General features: G+C 38.8%; 1 protein-coding gene across 30 annotated transcripts in view; it reads left to right on the top strand.

The window, feature by feature from the left end:
- The window catches only part of RBFOX1 (RNA binding fox-1 homolog 1), a 1,132,467-nt gene that overhangs the window by 416,626 nt on the left and 693,408 nt on the right, over window positions 1–22,433 (top strand). The window lies entirely within an intron of this gene.

The raw sequence follows: 22,433 nt of genomic DNA on the forward strand, positions 1-22,433 counted from the left end.
GTGGGCTGCACCCTGAGGGCTCCCTGCTGAGCACTCACATCTTCCAGTGATGCAAAGAGCTCCAGTGAATTCCCAGTACTTGAGAGAACAGTGTGTGTGTGCATGTCCTCACTCTTCCATTTGTTTGAGAATGACAGGCCAACTTCATAAACTCAGTTGGTAATCACGGTTTAATTCTTATAGGTACTCAGTGCTGCTGTGTTTTATCACTGAAGTTATTTTTATGAGAAATCCATACCTATTCTCCTTTTGTGGTTTAATCTGGGGGAGCTCTCCCTCCCTGCTCCAGCTGTCAGTACTGCAGACTCAGCCAGGGAGCTGAAAATCCTTTTATTCCTCACTAGCAATAAAAGTTCAACACATCAAATTATCTCCCCATTTATTACTGTGCCACCTCATCAAAAGGCTACTGCAGGAAAATTTGTGAGAAATGATATATCCTGCAGATAAAGCTGAGCCAAGGCATAGCCAAGGGGCTCTTAAAATAAAAAATGTTACTCAAATGGGCCTGTTCTGTACTGTTTTGTCCTATTCTTCACCTTCCCCCCCCCAAAATTCTTTCATTTTATTTTTCCCCTCTGCTGTTCTGTCACTTTTCTCTTTGATCCCCTATTTATCCCTCCCTTAGTCCAGAACAGGCACCAACAAGTACTTCCCCAGTTTGATCAGATTTGAAAAATGAACCTTCCATATCTTGCTTGCTTGATGTCGATCTGTTTTTTTGTTTTTTTTTTTTTTTTTTTGTTTTTTTTTTTTTTTTTTTTTTCTTTTTTTTTTTTTGGAACAAAGGTCCTTTATTAAAGCAGGTAGGGAAGCTGAGGCTGCTGCTTTGACTTGGGCTGTGAATCAGGGGCTCTGTGCAGAGCTGTGCAGCCAAGATGGGCTGTTTGCAGTCCTCTGAGACTCCAGGGGACAGACTGGCCAGGGACTGGGGTTAGTAGTTTGTGTTTCTTGAATCTGATTTTTCTGAGCAGTGCTGAAGCACCCATGCAGCGCTGGGCTGGGCTGCATTTGTACTCCTGTGCAAGCAGGAGGAAACAGATGTGATCTGCAAACCTGCAGAAATGTGATGTCCTGCAAGCTCCTCCAGGCAGGAGGAGGAAGTGGAGCTGTGTCACAGAGCTGTGGCATGGAGTGAACTGCTGTCTCAGACTCAGGCTTGCCGAGTTTTGTGCATTACTGGAGATCTTTTGTCTCTCAGAAACAGGGGACTTGTGTTCAGCTTGCTGGAGATTTGTTGGCTCTGTGGAAAAGAAGCTGAGCTTGAAATCAGATCTTTTGGTTCTCCTTGGGACATTGGGTAATCAAAGCCACTGAGCATCTCCTGGGATCCAGTTTTAGAAAACTCTTCGTAGGCTTGTCACTGTCCCTTTGATCTGATGTCCCTCAGCATTTTGCTGTAAATACCTGTCCTAATATACCTAAAGATACAAACCAGCACCGAGATACAAAACAGAATCAGTGAGACAAATACTTCCAGAAAAGCAAAGTTTTCCTTAGGATTTCTTCTTGAATATCCCAGTCAAAGAACTTGGTCTATGTTAGTGCTTGTATGTGCCTTAATTTCAGTATTAAAGTTATGTGCAAAATCACTGTGGTAAGAAGCTGGTAAGGGTAATATGGGGTTTGTTTTATGGTTCTGGAGGAGAGGTTTGTGGACTTTTTTCTTTTTTTGTCCTTGGAGATTGTAAAATTATTTTTCTTTTACCACAGATGATTAATATTTGAAACTGGTGAGGCAGGAAAGGACTATCATGAGAGAATACTGAGCCACTGACACAGCTTTAAGTGTAAATAAAGATTTACATTATTGTCCAGTTTTTAGTGTGAAACCACCTATTTTTAAATCTATTGCTAACAGAAATTGCAGTGAGTAGTATAATGTGCTTATTGGTAGCCAAAATTGCAGCCTGCTGTTGCTTCAACTTTTAAAATTCCTCAATTTATTTCTGTGTTCCCTTTGGCTAAAAGTCAGTCCCCTCTTTCCACTTTGTGTCATAATCTTTCCTAATTATTACTGTGTAAAAAGGCGAGGTTGGTTGGAATAAATCATACATTTGTATTCATATCAGATGCATTTTTAAAGTATAAAGAGTTTTGTTTTCATCTTCCTAAAGATTCACCGTAACATATTTTGTTACTGAAATTTTGTAGCAAATGTTATACGTGTGCCCAAAAATATTCCTAATTAAGTCTGAAAATGTAAGAACAAGAGTAAATTCTGTCTGATGTGTTTTTGTTCTTTGCCTCATTGTGCTTTTACTGAAGTAAGCAATTAAAACGTGTGTATATATATTACATTACATTAGAGTAAGAACTGGATTTGCATATGGTGCTTTGTTATCTTTCATCTTTCCAACCACATCCCTGCTTATCAATGGGTTTATGATTTTAATTTCAGGTTATCTCTGTTTATGCTGCTGTGTGCCTTACATTCCAAGCAGTCTGGAGAGATGCTGTCCTGCATTGTGACAACACACTTGATAAAAATTAGAAATAACACACAGGTTGCATTTCTAAATAATCTCTCTTTTTTTTTTTTTTTCTTTTTTTTTTTTTTCCTGTTTCTGCGTAGGTGTGTTTAAATATTTACTGACCTGCTAGGTTGCCGTCCTTGCAGCTAAATGTTGGCCATGGGACATACTGCTCATGGTGTTTATTGTGAGATCAGTATGTCAGTCATAAACCCAGGAACTGCACGTGCTCCTGGAGCCTTTTCTCTGGGATTGGGTTTGGATGTGCTCCGTGATGTAACAAGTGCAACGCTCAGCACCATGGCCCCTTCCCAGCGTGGCTCCTGTTTATTGATTAGCTTCCTTGTGGGGAGCTGCAAGGAATCCATAAAAGTCAAAGAAAAAGGGTTGTTAACTGTTTGTGATGATTTTCTTGGGTCCTCTTGCTATGTGAGAAAACAATTGCTAAATCACAGTGTATATTTAAAGTGTAGATCCCACTGACCTGGTATTTCTGTGCTTGTGTTGATGTGTTGAGATTTCCTGGTGTGTGCAGGATGTGAAGCACTGACTTGTATAATATGTTGGACAAAATTTCCTCACTGAAAAATGGAAGAATCCAGGCCATTTGGAGCTTAATAATGGCTGCTGCTCTGACACTGATCTATCTGCAGTGACCTTTTGCAGTATGGTTCAGGTGATAAGAAGCTTCAAGTTATTTTTGTTTCCCCTAGAAAATGTTTGAAACACCCGAGAAGCATTTATGAGAGAAACTTGCTCCTGAGTTTCTTTTGAAAACCACTGTTCTCTAGATGTGTTTCTGTTTTTCTGCAAAAACAATTAAAAAAAACTTAATTCAAATCGAATTCCACCTTTCAGAACCCAAATAACTTCCACACGTGTTTGGTTACATGACAGGAACAGCATAATGGAGTGTATCAATACCCTTTTGGAATGCAGATGAGTTCCTCCTGTCTCAGGGAAGAGCACAAATCAACACGTAAAGTGAGCTGTTGGCATTTTTGTTGCATGGCAGATCATGAATTTTGTTGTTTCAACACTTGTGCTGTATCTATTTCTTTTAATTAAAATCTGTCATGCTGCTTGCTTTAGCAGGATCAGCTCAAGGGATGAGAGCAGCTCCTGACATCGTGTGTTTGAAGGGGAATATGAGGCAATGATGGAAATTGCTGCATTTGGGGCTGCCACACCTTGGGGCACACACTGTCAGTTCTGAGAGTTCTGAAATCTACATAAAATGGACCTGTTAGAGCCTAACTCACCATCAGAGGAGACATCTCCTTGCTGATTGATGACTTTCCTACTCAGAGTCAGTGAGTCAGAATTCCATAGTTTCTCTATTTAACTGCACTGTTTCCCCTCTTACATTCATGCAAATAGATATAAACCATGAAATCCATCAATAATCTATTTATTACAATAACTTTCATTTTGTACTAAGGGAGTAGGAATTTATATAAGGTCATATTAAAATTATGTTCCTTTTCCTTACAGCTAGGTAAAAAAGGTAAATTCCTTGGTGAGAATGGTTTCATACCACTGAAAACAAGATGCTCAAAATGTCTCTTACTCCACATCTGCTGTTGCCATTGGGACTTTCAGGTTAATCCCTTTGGCTTTTGCTATACTAAATAAGAGGAAACCTGTTCCAAAGTCCAGGCACTCTTGACCCACTACTGGAATGTGTAACAAAATACACGTAAGAGGTTTGCAAAGTTGCCTAGGTTTTAGAATAAGCCAACTTTATGGTTCTCAGATCAAATGGCCCCAGCAAAAAGTGCTATAGGCTTCACTAGTCCCAAACTGATTTTCACTTTACTGCTTCTATATTGAGGGTTGCCTAGGCTGAAAAGTGAATCAGAGATTGTTTTATAGTTTGTCAGAGCTTGTATAAGAATTGAGAAATTCCTTTAACTTACTCATGTGTTTGCACTGGGTCATGGTCATGAGCAGCTCCACGATCTCTTTCATGTGTATTGTTAAGGTAATTTTATAGTGGAAAGAGAAAACAAAGAGATTTTCAGAGTAATAGTCTTGTCATGTACTGAAAGCCACGACCTATTTCATAACATGTTAATTAACAAGGAATAAGTACGAAACAATGCCCATTTAATGGAAAGGACAATTTAAACTTTAACAGTTTAGCAAAGTAATAATGAGTGAGAAGCTCAGTACAGTATTTCACATGCTGTACCTTGTTTCACATCCAGCTGGCCTATCAATTATAACCTGGACTCTACAGATGGTGCAATATATCAGAATTAAGTCAGTCACTTAGTTTGTTCCCAATTAAGTGCTAATACTCCCAGTGGAGGATATTACTCTGAGTTTCAGTTAAATGCCTGTCTCTAATGTCCCTTTATGGTCTTATTGGGGCGCTTTAAAGAGATGCCCTGTCACGTAGGCCAGAACTTTTCCTGGCTTGTTCTTCCAAGTGCTGCCTGCATTGCACTCCTTGTTGTTATTTGGAAGCTACAGAGAGGATTTGATATTTCATGGGGCTGGGGGGAGAGGTGTCATGCACAGTAAGCTTAGGATAAGTAAGTTGCCCCTGCAATGCATTTGACTTTGCCCCTTATATGTGTACCTACTGTTGCAAGAACTGAATGTTTCAGCAAGAAACAAGCACTGCAGTGTCCAGCCTCTCGTTTTGTGGGTTAGAATCCTAATGAACTTGTCTCCTGAGGCTTACAGGCATTACAGGGGCTTGCTTTTCTCTGTGACTTACTTGACAGGTGACTTGGGCTTGTGTTTTCCTTGCTCCATCTATCCTCTTTCACTTGGCGTTACAAGCCATTCTAGGGCTGCCAGTAATAGATTGATATCCAATTCCAGTGCACTTCTTTACTCTTTTGGGGTGTTAGTCTTGGCCCAGTTAACGGCTCCTTAATTTTCTGACACCTGTCCTGCCTTGTATCTAAATGTCAAGCTGGTGGTGGATTTGGTCACTTGATCTAATGGACTTGCTGTCTTCCCCTGTTAGTCTTTAAGGTGACCCTTCCCTGGAAGGAAATTCTCTGACAATTTGCTGTCTGAACTGACTCCAGAGATTCCAGGCAATTACATGAGCTTCTGAATATCTTTATTTAGAAGTTTAAAAGATATGTTCTTTGAGTGCTGCTTAAATTACCCTTGTGGAATTGCTGGCATGTTCTGGGAAATCTCTATTGTAGTGTGTTCAGTGAGTTCAGCAGTGCCTGAGTTATGCAGGGAAGTATAAAATAGTCCCCAGATCCAGAGAGTCTGTGCTGAGGGGTTTCTTGGCAGCCTGCTTTATCATTTATATGATGATGACATGGAAAATTTTCCTTGGCTACTCGTTGTCAAAAACATCTCTTTGGTATTTTTAGTGCCACCAGAAATGAGAGTTTGGTAACTTACTTAGATTTACTGAAAATTATTTAAGTGTAATTAACTTTGCTACTTAATCTATGACCAGAAAAGAAAAATGTCAAAAATATGTGTTCTTGTGGATCTGAACTATAAAATACTGTTTGGGAAAGAAAGCTTGTTAGTAGCACGGGGAAATTTTCATTTAGTTCTAGTCCTGGTATTAGGCAATGACAAAGCATTCTGTACTAAGTGCTGAAATGGATGATGGATCATAATGCATATGGATTCATGTGATCATAATTCCAGGTGTACTAGGCAATTGCAGCTTCACTTTTCAGCATAATTTGGTGTGTTCTGTAACAGTTTTATCTCTGTTAAGGGCTGGGGTTTTGGTTGGATGTGGTTTATTTTTTTTTTTCCTGTTTAGATTTGATGGCTTAACATTTCAGAAACAGACTGTGGCATAAAATCAGCTTCATTGATTTTATTTGCATCAAGAGGAACTAACAGCAGCCTCATTTTCAGTTTTCTTATTAAATATCTTTAAAATAAACCCAACTGATTATGTGCTGCATGCATATAACATTTTTTTATCTGACACCTCTTTTACTTTGCTTGAATTTTGTATTGTGTTGGGCATTTTGTTGGGGTTTTTTTCCCCTCCCCTTAAAAGCGTGATGTGTGTTATGGTCAAGAGTCAAACTACAGTGGATTCCTATTCTCTTTTTCCTAACTGTGTTTTATGAGATGTGCTGGGTGTCTTTCCAGTGTACAGTAAGTGAAGTTGCTCCTGACCTGAAGTTTGAAAAATGAGCTCATCGTTTGCTCACTAAACATAACTAGATTTTTCAGATTTTGTTATAATTTGTGGACTAAAACCAGTAAAAAATATGTTTTGAATCTTTAGTTCAAACATAAAGCAATTGCAGATTACAAGTGGACAGTTGCATGGAAATCAAATGCATGGAAAATTTTAGATAGTATTTTTCACTTCTTGAGTATTATATTTTTAGAAACAAAGTTCTGGAATTAGAATAGGGGGTTGAATTTCACAGGTTTTTTTTTTAAATAGCAGATTTACACATTACAAATATAGTCAAATATATATATTTAGAGTTTGCTAGCTTCTTTTTATTGTCTATTTTTGCTTTTTATTGAGTCCTCAGGTAGGAATGTGTGGAAGTTTGGACTTTTGATGGAGGGAAGTGCTTTATTCAAAAGCTAATTTGGATGCAATTGTTGTCCTGTCATGAAAAAAAGCAGGAGGTAATGATGAGCTTTGTGTAAGGAACATAATAGTCATTACATGCCAAGGTACAAATCGTACCTCCTAAGCCTCTGTCTTCAACCTTTCATAGTAAGCAAAATGTATTTTTTTAAATGGAATGGAAAAGGCACTGGTAGAATGCTGATAAATAACTTAGCAATGTCTTGGTTTTATTTATTTCAGTAGGACATTACTCAAATTTCTGTGCAAAAGAATGACTTGACAGAGAAAAGGTGCAAACAAACTTGCTGATAGCTGCTTGCTGCTTAATAGCTAAAATATCAGCAGAGTTAATAATTGAAATAAGTGGAATCTGTGCAAATAGAAATAGAGAAATAAAAAGAATAGCTGGAAAATAATTGTTCACATGGCTTTGTACTTCAAATGTTTTCCGCTTTGCATCATCTTTAATGGGGTCTGGTAGATCTGACCTTGGAGTTCCAGGTTGTGCTGCTGAAGGAGCAGATGGAGCCCAGGCTGGGTGTCCCAGTGTCGGGAGTGGCAGCAGACATTTATGTTCAGACATAGATCCCAGCCTTGTTGCAGTGCAAAGTAACACCTGGAGACAGGAAATACTGTTATAAAAGCGTGACTGTGACTCGTTTTCATCTCAGTGTCAGTTCAGAAACCTCCCTCTCTCCAAAGAGCTGCCTCTATATCCTGCTTGCATCCACCAGCTGATTTCCATTTTGTTACTTCTCTTGTTGGTCTCTCTTGTCCCACTTTTAGTTTTGCCAGGGTAATGTACAATATTTGTCTCAATAGAGATTTTGATTTTGCTTTCTGGCAGCAGAGCACTCCTTTAGCAGTGCCGCCCTGTGCACTCGGAGTGTGTTACGTGCTGTGGCCACAGCTGGAATTTTCAGCTGGAATTTTCTAAGAATATTGGGAGTCACCTGGCTCCCTTTCACTGTCTGTGTCATTTTGTTAGATCTCAGGTTTAATTGCTTGTAATGGGACAGTAGAGTGAAGAGGACAAGGCTTTTGGAAAGGAACAGCAAACATCCAAGGGACATGGAGGGTCCCTTCACAAATCCCCAAGAGCCTGCAGAGAGGATTTGTGGGAGTCTGTAGTTGCCCCCTATTTCCACTGGGATAATTGAATTTACAGATCCTCCTCTCTTCTGGAGTTCTAAGGCACAAACCAGTGTGGGCAGACTGGAGGGGACTGGGTTGGGTTCTGAGCACAGCCCTCTGGAGATGAGTGATTCTGCAGCCAAGGTAAGGGAAGTAAGATGGAGCTGGCATAAGCAAGTGAGGAAGGAGATTGGAATCAGTAGCTTCCCTGAAATAGAATGGAAGTTGAGAGGAAAGGAAAGGACAGGGGGGAAAAAAACATTCTGGTATCTTTCTTTTTAATTATTGAATTTTAGTAGTAGTTTGCAATGAAATACTAAAAGGATCATGGAGGATATGATAACTGAAATATAATTTCTGTGTCTTTTATTAGTGTATGTTTCTTCTGCTAAAATTCCATTTATTAATCCTTTGCAAATAACCAGTAGATTTGAGGTAACTCAGTTACTTTGAAACTCATGATGATTTAACAATTGTATATTATGTGACTTTATTAATGCTGTGGAAATGGAGGAAGTCTTGAGCAGTTGTAGCTAGTTGAAACATGGAAATCTGTAAGCTACAATATGGAGAAATAATTACTTGTGTTGTTGATATTTTACTGCAAAAAGGTAATAGCTTAAACATAAAATACAAATTAATACAAAAAATTTTTTGAAAATTTTAGTTTTATGCAGCATAAGATTCAGTTAAAATGGTTAAAATGCAAATATACAAGTCTTAGAAATATACATGGAAAATTTAAATTGTTACGTTTGTGGTATATATTAGAGTTATTACTAAAAATTGTAGATAATAATTTGGAATAATAAATTAGAAGGATCTGTAAAATTGTTGTGAAGTAGCTTTTATATTTTTTAAAATATTTTCTAGTATCTAAAAACCAGAAGGACTAGAATAATGAAACCCTTGCTTACTACAAAATGCAGCTTGAATGAAAAACTTAACTACTGGATTATAATTGGAAACTATGGCTTGTTGAATTTATTTATTTGAAAATACCGGGCAAAAAAAGGGGAAGAAATGAAAAAGCTTTGCTGCTGTGGGTCCTTAGAAGAGGATGAGTTGTACAAGGAGAATTAGACTTATGTGTAAAAAAACTTCCTGTTCAAAGCCTTTTCTCCTGTGCAAGGCGATGGCAGTGAATCATTCCCTGCCGGGGTGTGGATCCCTCTGCCAGGCACACTCTGGTGGGAAATATGTGGAACCCCATTAAGTGGAATTGTTGCTGGGCCCTCATCCATCTCCCGATAAGCGGCACAGAGCGGGAGCGGCACGGCGATAACACGGCTTATAACCACGTCAAGTCAAGCGGCTGTTTGTGTCTGACTAATGACTGGGGTGGAGATACAAGTTGTATTTCTTTCTCCAAAGGAACCTCAGATAAGATTAGAAATGTCCTTCACGGCCGCTGCTTTGTCCTTTAGCCACCCACCCTCCCCAGCCAGGCCTGGTAATTAAAAAGGGGCCATTGAACGTGTTCTTATCCAGGGGCTGAAGGGAGGGGAGCTGCCTGATAATGGACCCAATAAGAAGGGGCTGTCAGTGCTTCTTTTCAGCAAATCTGCAACAGGTGAACCATGGCTGAAGCAGTACCTGTCCAGTGTTCTGTATTCCAAATATATTTTAGTAATAAACAAACAAGAGAAAGCTTAATAACAATTTGCTGTGGTTCTGGGACATATAAAGTGATTGGAAGTGGTTTGAGGCAAGCGTTGTATTATACTTGGATGAATTTTGCCTTCCCTTCCCTCCCGTGCTGTGTGCAGAAATGCCCCCAGTGTGAGCCCTTTGGTATGTGCTGCATCAACAGGAGAGAAAATGGATGAGGATTTTTCAAACTGTGAATTTTGTGAGCAGTAATTACCCTCATTCTGGTCTAATGAAGATATTTAACAACTAAGTGATAGTTTTCCTTGATTTCCATCCTCACTCTTGAGTCAGGAGCACATGGGTGTTACTGTTAGTAGTAGGATTGCTCTTCATGTGCTCCATTAAAATCTTATCTCCACATGCTCCCATTGTCCCGGCATTAACACCTGGATAGTGATACTTTTGTAGGACTTAAGGAAGGCTAAATGATTGCCCTTGCCCTTTTTGGGCCCTCTTGGGGCTGTGTCTGGAAGATGATGTCCCACTGGGCCTTCCAGAGCCAGGAAGGGTTTGAGTGGAGGCTGGAGCAGGTCGTGTCCCAGCAGATGATGTTGGGCACTGCTGTCAGACGCTTCTAAAGAGAGTGGAGAGCAGGCAGGGGGAGGGAGGGTCCTCTCAGGGGGACACAGCTAAGGAACAAGAAGCAGTGGTTGCAGGCAGTGCCGGGGAAATGCTTCTTGGAAATGGGAGAGAGGAGGAGCTGGAATTTCTTCACAGCGGTTCCAGAGAAACTGTGGGCTTTCCATACTTGAAGGTATTGAAAGCATGACTAGACAGGGCCATGAGAAAACTTACCTCATTCTGAAAGTAGGTCCAGTTTGAATAAGAGCTCCAGTTGGAGCTCATTGACCTCCAGAGGCTTGTCCTTCTGGCCCCAATTATTCTGCAGCTGTTTGTCCTGCAAGGGTTTGCAAATACACACACGGACCTGTGCATTTATTTTAGTAGGGAGGCTGAGCTGCTGAGCCCATTTCACTACCTGAAAGTTGTAGAAAAAGCAGTAAAAGTGATAGTGTTGCAAGTAGTGTGAGTCAGTTTTATTATACAAGTATTTACCCTGGTTATTTCCAGGGTATATTCAGAATAAAACTCTAACCTGACTGTGTTTCAGCAGCAGCTGGATTGTTTACTTTTTGATTTGTGGTGCATTTTTAATGATTCCACAAACTAAAACAAAGTATTTGAGTAAATGAGGCATATTTGATAAGCAGAATTAACAACCTGAAATAAGTTTTTTATAAGTAGGGTAGTATTAAAAATGTAGCCCTCGTAGTAATTAATCTCGGAAGGAACAAGTTCCTTTAGGAGCAATCACAACCTTTTATTTCTATTCATCTTCTAGTCAAAAACTTCTATGGATGGCAGCTGCTCCAGCTTCTCCATTCTGTTTTCCATGGTGTTCTTGCTTTTCAGGCCCTTTGGGAAGAAACAGTCCCTGGGTGAAGAAAAATGTATCTTTAGGCAAACCCATGGCCATCTATTAACTATTTTAAGATTGTGAGAAAGATACTTTTGCAATGATAGTTTCCATGATGGAGATGTTTATACCCTCAGTTACAGTTCATTCTATAAGTGCTCTCCAGAGCTATTAAATTAAATTGTTATTCATCTGTTGGACAGAGGCAAAACCCCCAAACCTCTTTTTATATTAATCTGGACTTTTATTAGTAAATAATACTTAGGATTTTTTCTGCAGCCTGAATTTAAAAAGAGCCTGAAAGAAGGCAGAGAGGCTTGAGTTGATCAGTCTGTCAGTGCAGGTGATGATCTGCAGTGTGTGAAAGCCTAGGCTGAGAAAAGCAGAGCTGGTAGCAGGTTGGATTCTTCTACCAATAGAAGGACTCTTCACAAGGTCTCTGTTCTCTCATCCTTGCAGCTGGATTTGGCCTTTTCTAGTGTGGTAACATATTCCTTCTCTGTTTGGCCATGTCAGGGATTGTTCTTTTTTTTCCTCTCAAAAAGTTGTTTCTACTTGCTTTGTGAGGGAAGAAAAATGCAGCAACCAGCACTATTTCCATTCCCAAAACTCGGTCCCCTGCTGAAACCATCAATACCTCCTGAAATTCAAAATGGAAAAGCATTGTCCCTTTTTCTTGTTTGCAATGAAGTGAGGATTATAGTAATAGTAGAAGTAATAGACTCCACCAGTTATATAATGAATGTAAAACAAAACTAGATTTAGTGAGGCAAAAAAGGGATTTAAACAGCTGCTTGAAGTGAAAATAGATGATCCTGGGAAATCACTAGGAAATAGCATATAGTACTAATAGCATCACTGTTGTTATTTTCACTTTCCTGACATGTCAGCACGTTGTTTGCAGTATTTTTTCATAAAAATAGAATTTATTCAAGCAATTTATCCTTAATGTGTGTAGTACAAATAGTTTATATTGTGCTTATATATCATATTAACAATATTTGATTTGTGCTTTCTTTACAAATTGGAATCATTGATTTTTCTGTGGTTCTCATTGTGCACTTAGGCTGGTGCTTTCAGTTCCCATTTTAGGTGCTGTGCTTTGAAAAAGCTGATTTCTCATAAATTTATTCTCTTTTATAAGGGGGCCTAGGTACCATATTCCTTTTTTAGGAATTGCTTGACTCTCTTTTGGAGCCAATTAATGTCTTAAAAGTTTCAGCTTTCTCCAAAAGAGCACTAAGTGTTCTTCCCCTTCCTCAGAACACAAACCTACCAGCCTTGACCTCAGGTGACATTCACTCTGGGTTCTTACTGTTTCAATTCTCTTCTTTCTTGCTTCCACTTTGTCCCAGTGATTGTGACAAAAAGTCTCTGGAGATGACCCTCAAAAGCTTCCAAGCACCTGCTGTTTGTAAGGGAACCTCTGTGTGTATAGACCCTTCATCTTGATTCTTGTAACTTCTTTAACTTCCTGATTATAATTTATCCACTGGCAAAATTTATTTGAATGTATTCATTAATTCCTGCTTCAATGTTTTTGAGGTGCCTTGAGAATCAGTCTGTTCTTGTCAGTCCCACCACACACCCTCTTTCCTTATTTTTCTGACTCAGACTCAGCCTCTACATTTATGTTCTGATGTTCCTAGCCTGTGATCAAGTATTAAAGGTTTCTGAAATTATGAAAAATGCTGATTAAGACTTACATCTAGAATATCTTACGTATAGATCTTACATATAGAATCTATCTTACATATAGAATGTTTCAAGTCTTGGTAAAGCATAGTGGGAGTCTTTAGGTACACAGGTCCTTGATTATTTAGTCTCATTTTCTTGTAGAGGTAGCCATCTAAAAATACAGTAAAACCAATGAACAAATAAAAATTAGGCCTTTGTAAAATTTGTTTAATATAAGGACAGTTCTTTGGCTGCAAAGATGTAGAAATCCTCAGCTAGAGCTGCATGTGGGTGTTTTCCATCTTTCTTTACGTACATGGAATTGAATTTACTGTTTCATCCAGATATTTGTGCACTTGCTGGGAGCAGATAAATTTTGAGTAGTAAAAGACTGTTTAGAAAAACTTCATGGCTTTGTAAAGACTGCTTCCAACGTTTTAGAAAGGAAACATTGAAAGCTGCTGGTACCTGAGTACCTGGGGAGGTGTGTGGTTTGCATCAAGGAGGTGTCTCCATGAATTTGGCTTTGTTGTTATATAATAAAGGTGGAGGATCTTGGGTTTGGTGTGTTGCAAGAGTGATAAATCTGAGTTAGATCTACTTTCTAAGTCTCTTGGGATTAAAGCTTTTGGGGAAGAGATCCATTAACGTGTTTTAAATCTATTATTCGCAGTAGAGAGGGACAGTTTAAACTTGGAAGTCACCAAGTGAACTTTCCATTAAGTTGGGGGAGCCTGTGGTCACAGCTCATTTGGTCTTTATGAAGTAGAAAATGTGATGTAGACCCCACTGGCATTCTATTAGAGGAAATCATGCATTTAACCATGGAGCAAAATACTGTAGCCAATTACATGAACATACACCTATTTTACACGTGGCTGATCTTCTGAGCAAAAAGTATTACCAATGTGCATACTATCTTGTTTTAGGGGACTATTTACTTTTTTAAGTCAGTGATATGGGATAAAGTTTAGAGAAAAAAATGATTACTATATGATTTATATCAAGTTTTCTAGCTGGAAAGCAGCCTTGCATAGAAATGTGTGGATGGTCTTCAGCTGACATCAGCAAAGACTAATTATAAATCTGTTACATGTTAATGTGCAATGTTGTATCCCATATATAAATGCTGACATCTGAAATTGCATGTAGAAAAGAAAGAAAAATGGTCAGCGTTGAAATTAACTTCTTAAAACTATATTTTTAAAATGACTTTGACTTTATTAGAAGATATAAAAGTAAGTGTTGATTTATAACTCAGCATTTTTCTACTTTAGAGTGTGAGGCTATCTAAACATTTTTACTTTCAAAACATCTGTTCTTAAATGTAACAGGCTGAACTTTCTACTAGCATTAGATATTTGCAGGGGAATGTCTTGTTTAATGTTGCTAAGACTTCTGAATTGATCTGGTTTTTATCTATATAACAGATGTGTTCCCATGCACAAATCCACGGGCGTTTAGAAAATGCCTTTCCGCAGTTTGGGCACAGCAGTAACTTCCTCAAGTAACACCTTGAAAGCTGATAGAAAAATTGAGACCTAAACTTTTACAATAAAACGTTGTGGGGGTATTTGAGAGTGGCTGTGCCTATATTCCTGATTTATCCTCATGCCTCTGTCCAGGCTCGGGGCATTTTGAGTGGCAGAAATTATTTTCTTTTCCACATCTTTTGGCCTTTACGGTAAAACTGGGAGGAAGGAAAATGCTTACAGTGTAATTTGAACGACACAAACTCTTTTCACCAGTACTTTTGACTTATTCCATTGCTGAAAATAAATGAGGAGCTGAGAAATTATAAGCTCTATCATTATGGGTTGTTGTGTCTATTGGCACACATTGTGTCTATTGGTATATGAAGATTAATGTGTTGCATGCCAGCATGTCCTTGCCTATGCAAAATATTCTGAGTGTTGAGGGGATTTGTACAAGAATTATGCAGAGAACACCAAAGCTAAGTGAAAGTAAATTAAGCATCCCCATCTGGCTTTACTTCCTTGCAAATGGCCTCAGCTATGGATTCCAATAGCAGTGACTGTTCATTATAGCTCTGATTTACAGTGCAGATTTCTGAAGCTCTGCTGTGTGCTCCATTAGTCACGATTTCTCCTGTAAGATTTCTGAATGTTGAGGATGGGTGCACTGAGGGAATGGCAGAACTTTGCACTGAAAGTACCCGGGATATTCTTAAAATGTGATATCAGCCTGAGAGTACTGCCTCTGATTTCAGTGGATGCACACACTTCCCTTTTTCCTGCCACCTGACCGATGCTGTGTCTCATAAGAAAGCAGCTGGAGAGACTTCTAATCCCATATCCCAAAATGTCAGGGTAAGGATTAGTCCAGCTAGCAGTTTTCTCACGAGGTTTGCTATAAATACTTGCATCAAGAGTGCTGGAATTTCAATTTTTGTGTGATGGTTGGTACTAAGTGAAGGTTTGATGTTGATGGGTGTTACTAGTAGTCTTAAAGGATAGAAATAAGCATTGTATTGGTTCTAATACTTTCACAGTGTGTTCAGCTTTAGAAGGTTAAGGGAAAGTAGTCAATAGTAGAAGTAACCTAGAAAATATGAGTTCATATTCATTTCAATTCAAGAGACAGATGGTATAAATCTATTTAGATTACATTCAGGTTTTATTACAGAAAGGTGGAAAGATCCAGCATTCTCCACAGTCTTGTCATGTGTACTTAGCTAGGTGTCAAGGATTTTAGATTTCAATCTAATCTCTCTCAGCAGCATCCCTGGTTTCCTGAGGCAGATCTCTTGATTGCAGTGTCACAATTCTCAGCCTGTGAAAGAGGAATCAGTGCCACTTCACCTGCACGGGCAGGGCTATCTCAAATTCCTGATGTCTTGTGCTGGTGCTGGTACTGGGACTGTGATTGTAGTTAGAGCATCTCGGGGTTGATAAAATACAAATGCAAATAATCTTGATGAAAAGGTGTGTGGGGCATGCCACTAGGCTTAAGTGGATTTCTACTGATCAGGTTATACTAAGAATTGTTTCAGGGATAGTATAAAGTAAATTGACGATTAATAAATACAGGGTGATACTAAGAAAGAACAGTGCAGGAAAAAGCTTTGTTACAGGACAAAAAAAAAAAAAAAAGCAAGTGTTGTATTTAAAGCTACACAGAACAGAAATGAAAGAAAATGCAGCCAGCTCATAGTGCTCTATGAAATGTGTGTGTGGATTGCTGGGTTCTTTCCATGCCATGCTAAGGGCAAGGTAGAAATTCTTGTTTCTGGCCTACTGTAGCCTGCTCACCCCAAAGGGGGTGGAAAAGATGAAAACTGATTCTTCACAGTCTCTGTTTAATGGTTTTGCAATTCTTCTGCTTTGAGCTGCACAGTGACTTGTCTTTCTTCTTTCTTTTTTTTTTTATTGCCTGCAAAATTTGAAACAGATTTGTTTAGAAAGACAGACACATTTGTCTTGTGTTTCTTGCTTCTGCTTTGGGTAGCTGGGTACTGAGCTTCAATGACTAAGCACTTATGACTTAGGTCTTTCCATCCTTCTGTCCTTTCTTCCTAGAAAGATGAAAAATATGACCTTTCCCTTGAGCTTTATGTGTGACTTAAATGCCAGTACTTAGGATCTGGAAAACTTGGGGATAAACTTTTAAAAACAGTTTTGTATCCAAACTCCTTCTTTACGATGAATAAATTTTTGGATACTGAATGTGTTGAAGGATGCTTAATAAAGGAATGAAGTAGCAGCCTACAGCTAAACTCAGCTTTCTGAGCAAGAAAGTAGAACCTTATTCCAAAAATAGGGAGCAACAAAGTGAGTAGTGCCCACGTACACTGAGCAGTGCAAAGGCTCCAGCTGGGTGGTTTTGTGCTGAGGAGACTCTGGTGATGAAAGGTGCTTATCCCATCTCCTGAGAGGTAGGTCTGCATGTGCATTGCTTGTATTTACTTGGAGCTCTGAAATGGAGCAGCAGAGCAGGTACAGCCAGTATTCCAGAGTCCAGATGAAAAACTGCCCCTGACAGAAGTCAAACATTTTGGTACCAGCCAGAGGGAGTAATTAGGCTGGTTTGCACATTGAACAGCAGCCAGTGGGTTCTGATTGTTCTCAGAAAAGTGCTCCAGTTTCCTAAGCTTAGTATAGAGAAATAAATCTTTGTTTGGTTCAGGGGAGTGGTGTTTTTTGGTGGGTGGTTTGTTTTTTTAATAGCTTTTAATTTTTTTTTTTCTGAAATGCTGAAATACTATTCATGTATCATGAATTGTTGCAGAACTTGATATCATTTATTTATGATTCCATAGAACTTTTGCTGCTGATACAAATAGCGTCTGAATTCTTACTTTTCATACCTCTGAAAATCTTTAGAGACACTGTTTTATGCATATTTATTCTTACAGGAAATGGTAGTGCTAAAGTTTACTAGTAAAATCCATCTTCAGCACAGTTGTTTATCTGATCTATGCATTCATTAATAAAGAGTCCCTGCTGTTGTTGGCTCCAGTACAACTTAATTAATTACTATTTGAAATATGGATGTGGTAGATGATCCAACTTAGTGAAACAGGAGAGCAGCTGTTACCTTCTTTTATGTTTGAAGTCACTGGCTTTTCTCCTTATTTGTGTGTGTCATCCCCTTTTTCATCTTATGACAATAATTCCATAAATTTTGGACTCAGATTCATATGTAAACTCTGCCCCCTGTTTTGTTTTCACACTGTGTCATCTTGTTCTCCTCTGTATTCCCCACTTTATCATCTCATGTTACAGCATCCGTTATTGTCTCTCCCTCTTTTCTCTGTCATAGATTTTTCAGAATCCTGATATTCCTTTTCTTTCCAGTTCCTTTCTTCAGTCGTTCTGCACTCCTGAGAGCCAAGTAAGTTGTTTCCTACTCTTCTGGAGAAACTACTGCTTTTGCCATTTTCCCCAAGATCTGTTTTCCTGGTGATCTATGCCTGAGTGGTTTCTCAAAGCAACATTATGGAATTCATTGAAAGTTTTTCCTGAATGTTTCCATTCCCCCTATTAGTCCTGCTGCTGTTTTCTCTGGTCAGTTACTGAATTCAATTAATTTTTGCTCCTCTCTCTACTTACTCTTCTTTTCCTTAGTTTTTTTTTCTTTTTGCTGCCAGGAAGTGACACTGAGAGCTGATGTTTAATGACACCCTCAGATGGCCGCAGGGTTCCCTGTCAGCTAGGGGCATTTCTGTGCAGTCCAGTGCTGGCAAGAGGGAAGGGAGACATTTCAGTCCTGAGCCCACACTCAGTTCCATCCTCGGTGTCTTTCCCATGGATATCCTGGCACTGCAGGCTCTGTCTTCTCTTGCTTGATTTCTTTTCTACTGAGGCATTTTTTGGAGAGTTTTCTCTGTGAGACTACCTTGGTTTGAGCACTGCTCTGGCTGCCCCTGCCCTGAGCAGGGGGGATGATGGACCGTGGTCTCCAGAGGCCCCTTTCAACCTCAGCCACTCTGTGATGCTCTGAAGTAGGAGAGAAACAGGAATGGAGAACAAAGGATTGAGTGTAGAGAACACTGTGTTTTCATGGAAAGAAATACCATGCAGGACTAACAAATGCAGAATAATTGTAGAAGCAATTTAACCTACTTGTCTCAGCACAAAAGATGTAAATCCCAATTGCAAAGTTTCAGAGAAACTGAAACAGCCAGCAGGATAAATCGTATTTGACTTTATTCTAAAATAAAGGCAAACAATGAGTAGCATTCAGACTCATTTATTTGTTCTCTTAGCTGTGTGCTGTAGCATTTGAAGTGTGCTCTGGCAATATAGTTTTAGTTATTTTAAGGGTAAGACTAAAAGAATATGTGCAGAAGTGTAAGCAAAATTTGACTCCTTGATGTAGCTCTTATGTATCAAGGTGTCTAGTAATTTATTTTTTCCAAAGAGGTTTAATTATTTCAGAACTGAATAGTTAGGGAGGACCTAGGAGTATTTATAGTAGGTAGAGCTACAGAGACGCCTAGAAATAGTCTTCAGTGGTTTATACTTTTATGAATATGGGATGAAGAAAATTTTATGTTCTTCACTTTAGGGACCAAAACCAGGAGTGTTTAATGAGGGAAAAGAAGGTTTTTTATGAAATAATTGAAATAAAGGAGAGCATGAGGTAGAAAAAATACTGTGAACAACATAAATGTAGGACTTCCTTTTTAAGGAGTGTGATTTGCTTAGACTACCATTATAGAATCAGACATATACTTTTAAAAGCATGCGAGTCTTGAAGCTATTTCCTTTTTGAAATTAGATGTTGGATTACCAAAAAAAAAAAAAAAAAGACTTTATTTTCTTTATAGAAGTAGATGGAAGTCCCTTTATTTCATTTATATTCGATTCTCATTATCCTGGGACACAGAGTTAGGGCTGTGTGAAAAGGAGTAGGAAGAAGAATAAAGATAGAATTTTTCATTGTCCAAAAAAGTGTGGGGTTTTCTTTTTTTTTCTATCCTTAAGAACTAAGACAGCCGTTGTGCTTAGAGGAATGAATAATGATTTGTCAGTCTCGATACATATGGAACAGAGTAAGTTCATGGAAAGGTTGTCTGTTGGCTTCAGTCTGCTTAATGGAAAGATATATAAGGGAATGATATCGATCAGTGTTTTTTTCCTGTAGCTATTTTGAGGTTAGCTATTTAAAGGAATTTTAAAAGTTTTTAAAAAAGCAAAATCTATAACATTTTATTAACACATATTTGTTATGCCTTACACTAAGTGTCCCTTTACTAATTGCTGTCCTGGTAACGTTTTTTTTATGCCTTCCTGCTTCTTTCTTTGTTTTGTCACTTTACTACTAAAAGCAGTGGATTCAAAATTATGCATGCCTGGGCTATAAATGTTTATCAGCTTTAAGCATTCCCCACAGAGCAGTACTCATTCCCCAGTCTCTTCTGTGGTTTTTTTTTTGGTTTGTTTTTTTTTGTTTGTTTGTTTTTGTTTTTGTTTTTTTTTCCCAGACTCTTTATTTTTTTCTGTTTTGTGCACTGTGAGCATGATGTGAGAGGCTCCCACCTCCACATCCCTGGATAATGTGGTGCCATGAGTGCCTGAGCCACCCCTGAGCCCTTTGAGAGTGGGGTGGGTAGAGCTTTTTTCCTTTAAAATGACTTAAATGCTTCTCAACAGTATCCAGTATAGTCTATATGCTAGTAATAAAATTTTCCAGGTGCTGAGGTTTGACTAAAAGATCTGCTGTTCCCTGGGTCTTTCCTCAAGCCCTTTTGTGCAGGATGAAGTAATCTTGGTCAGCTTCCAGTCAGCAGGGACCTCCCCAGACTGCCAAGCCCCTTGGCAGGTGATAGAGAGGGGTTACTGCCAGAACATCCACCAGCTCCTCCAGAACTCTGGGAGGAATCCCCTCAGGCCCTATGGACTGGTGAACATGTTTGTTTGCTTACTTTAATATAAATTCTCCTCAAAGGGTTTTGTGAGCAAAGAATTATCCTGATGTATTGTGTGATAAACAAATACAGCCCGGGAGGTGCCTGGATCTCAGAGAGCAGAGTATTCACCTCCAAGATTTCTCTTCATTTGCCTCTGATGACATGACAGTTTTACTCTCATTTTAAGTCAAATGTGAGTTCTAACTGCAATTCAAGCAATAAGAGAGTAACCCCAGATTTTCTCTGCCTGTTGTACAGTGAGCTGCTTTGTACAGGTTTTAGCAGTTCTGCTGTTTCCTGAAGGCTTTATTTCAGTGTGACCCTGGCAGCTGAAGTCATGGCTCTGTCACAGGGCTAGCAGATAATACACAAGGGGTTTTTTAGGGTTTGGGATGTTCTGGCTGAGGGTCTTTGAGATCTTTGTCAGAGATGACCACTCTGATACCCAAGTCCTCAGCATGGTGCATTTCCATTACCCGTTTCACAAATCCATATTCCCTGCCAGTCAAAATGAACAAGATTTCTCCTGTTGAAAAGAAAAGCTCAGGTAGTGTCAGGATACATTGTTCAGATATCCACAGATCTGTTTCCCAATGTAGCTGAAATGCACATGGTAAAACCAGGGGAACCATGAGCAGAGATGATACAGCTGTATCAGGTAGTGGTGCATTTTTGATCAGTGTTTGATATTGGAGTTCCAGATTAACTGAGAAAGTACAGGCAGTGCCTTATGTATTACTGTTTTATCAGCAGGGTAACAAATCACAGTGAAGATAATTAATGATCATTATCATCTGCTACAATGGAGGCAATGGGGCATATGAGAAACCCAAATCGTGTTTGTATATGACCAGAAGGTGAGAGAAGTCTGTTCTTACAGAAGTCTTACAGACTTCTTACAGTGATTCCTGGGCAGTGGCTCCCAGGTTTGTAGGCTCACAGACCCCACAGTGCTAAAGAATTATCTCAATGTTTTTCCATACTTTTTAGTTTTCTTTTCCTCACCCCACAGCAGGTACCAAACCACTGTGTTACAATATTGAATATTTCCCAAATAGAAATGCTGTAGCCTCAAGGACCAAAACCTGTACAATTGATGGCAACCTTTTCATGAGTCTGTCAGCAAACACTTCAGAATATGTAAAACTGTATTACACAAGGCTTGTTTTTTAACTAAAGAATACAAGTGTGGCTTTGGAAGACAAGCACAAACATTTCTGAAAGCCAGGTGGCTTGGCTGGTTCTTAATACAGCTCTTAAAGCTTTTCTTTTCTTAAGATGGGAAAAAAGTATGTTTCAAAATACAAATTTTCATGGTCTGTATTATGAGTTTGTTTCTGTCTTTATTCACCTGGAAACTTAAAAACCCCCAGAGAACACAAATTTGCATTCTTGTTGTGGTCTCAGTTGAGAAGCTAAACATTATTCCAGGTAAATTCCTCCCCTGTCCTGGAGTTAGTCTCTCTGGTCAGAGTGGAGATATTTCACTGTGTCAGTGGGCATTAGTTTTATGGATGAAAGGAAGTCTGGTGCCGAGAATTACAGAGACTTTGTTGAAAACAAATGTTGCACAGCTGACTAATGGGGGGAAAATAAAAGTGGGACTGGAAGAATATTCCAATATAAATTCATGATGGAAAGTGAAATTTAGCAGTCTGGGTACTTGTGGCTAAAGCAAGGAGATTTCTTCTGCCTGGAATATTTATGGAGAGCCAGTTGGCTGCATTTATTTTGCAAAGCCTTGGACATGGTACATGGCATCGTGGATTGCCTGACATGCAGTTAACAAAACCACTGAGACTAGAATGCAATTGTATAGAAAGTGATTATAGGAAAAGTTTGTGAATTTCCAAATGGGTATAACAAAGACATTACATGTGCTGTGGGGAAGCTGGCTCCTTTCTCTTGAGCACAGTGAACTCACATTTCAAGAGTTTTTAGTTTTTTTTTTTAATCAAGTGCTTTAAAATCTCTATAATATGAAAAGACTTCAAAGAGGAAAGATTAAAAAAGAAAAGTAAATAAAAAGGAAATAATATAATTAAGGTTTGACCCTGTAAATTGCTAACCTTCAAAGCTAATGCTGGAGAAGCACAATATTATTAGCAATAAAAAGAATTTGCTTTGCCCTTTTAAAATTACCATAAACCGATTGACTGA

This window comes from Aphelocoma coerulescens, chromosome 14 (genome assembly GCF_041296385.1).
Source record: "Aphelocoma coerulescens isolate FSJ_1873_10779 chromosome 14, UR_Acoe_1.0, whole genome shotgun sequence".
Lineage (NCBI taxonomy): Eukaryota > Metazoa > Chordata > Aves > Passeriformes > Corvidae > Aphelocoma > Aphelocoma coerulescens.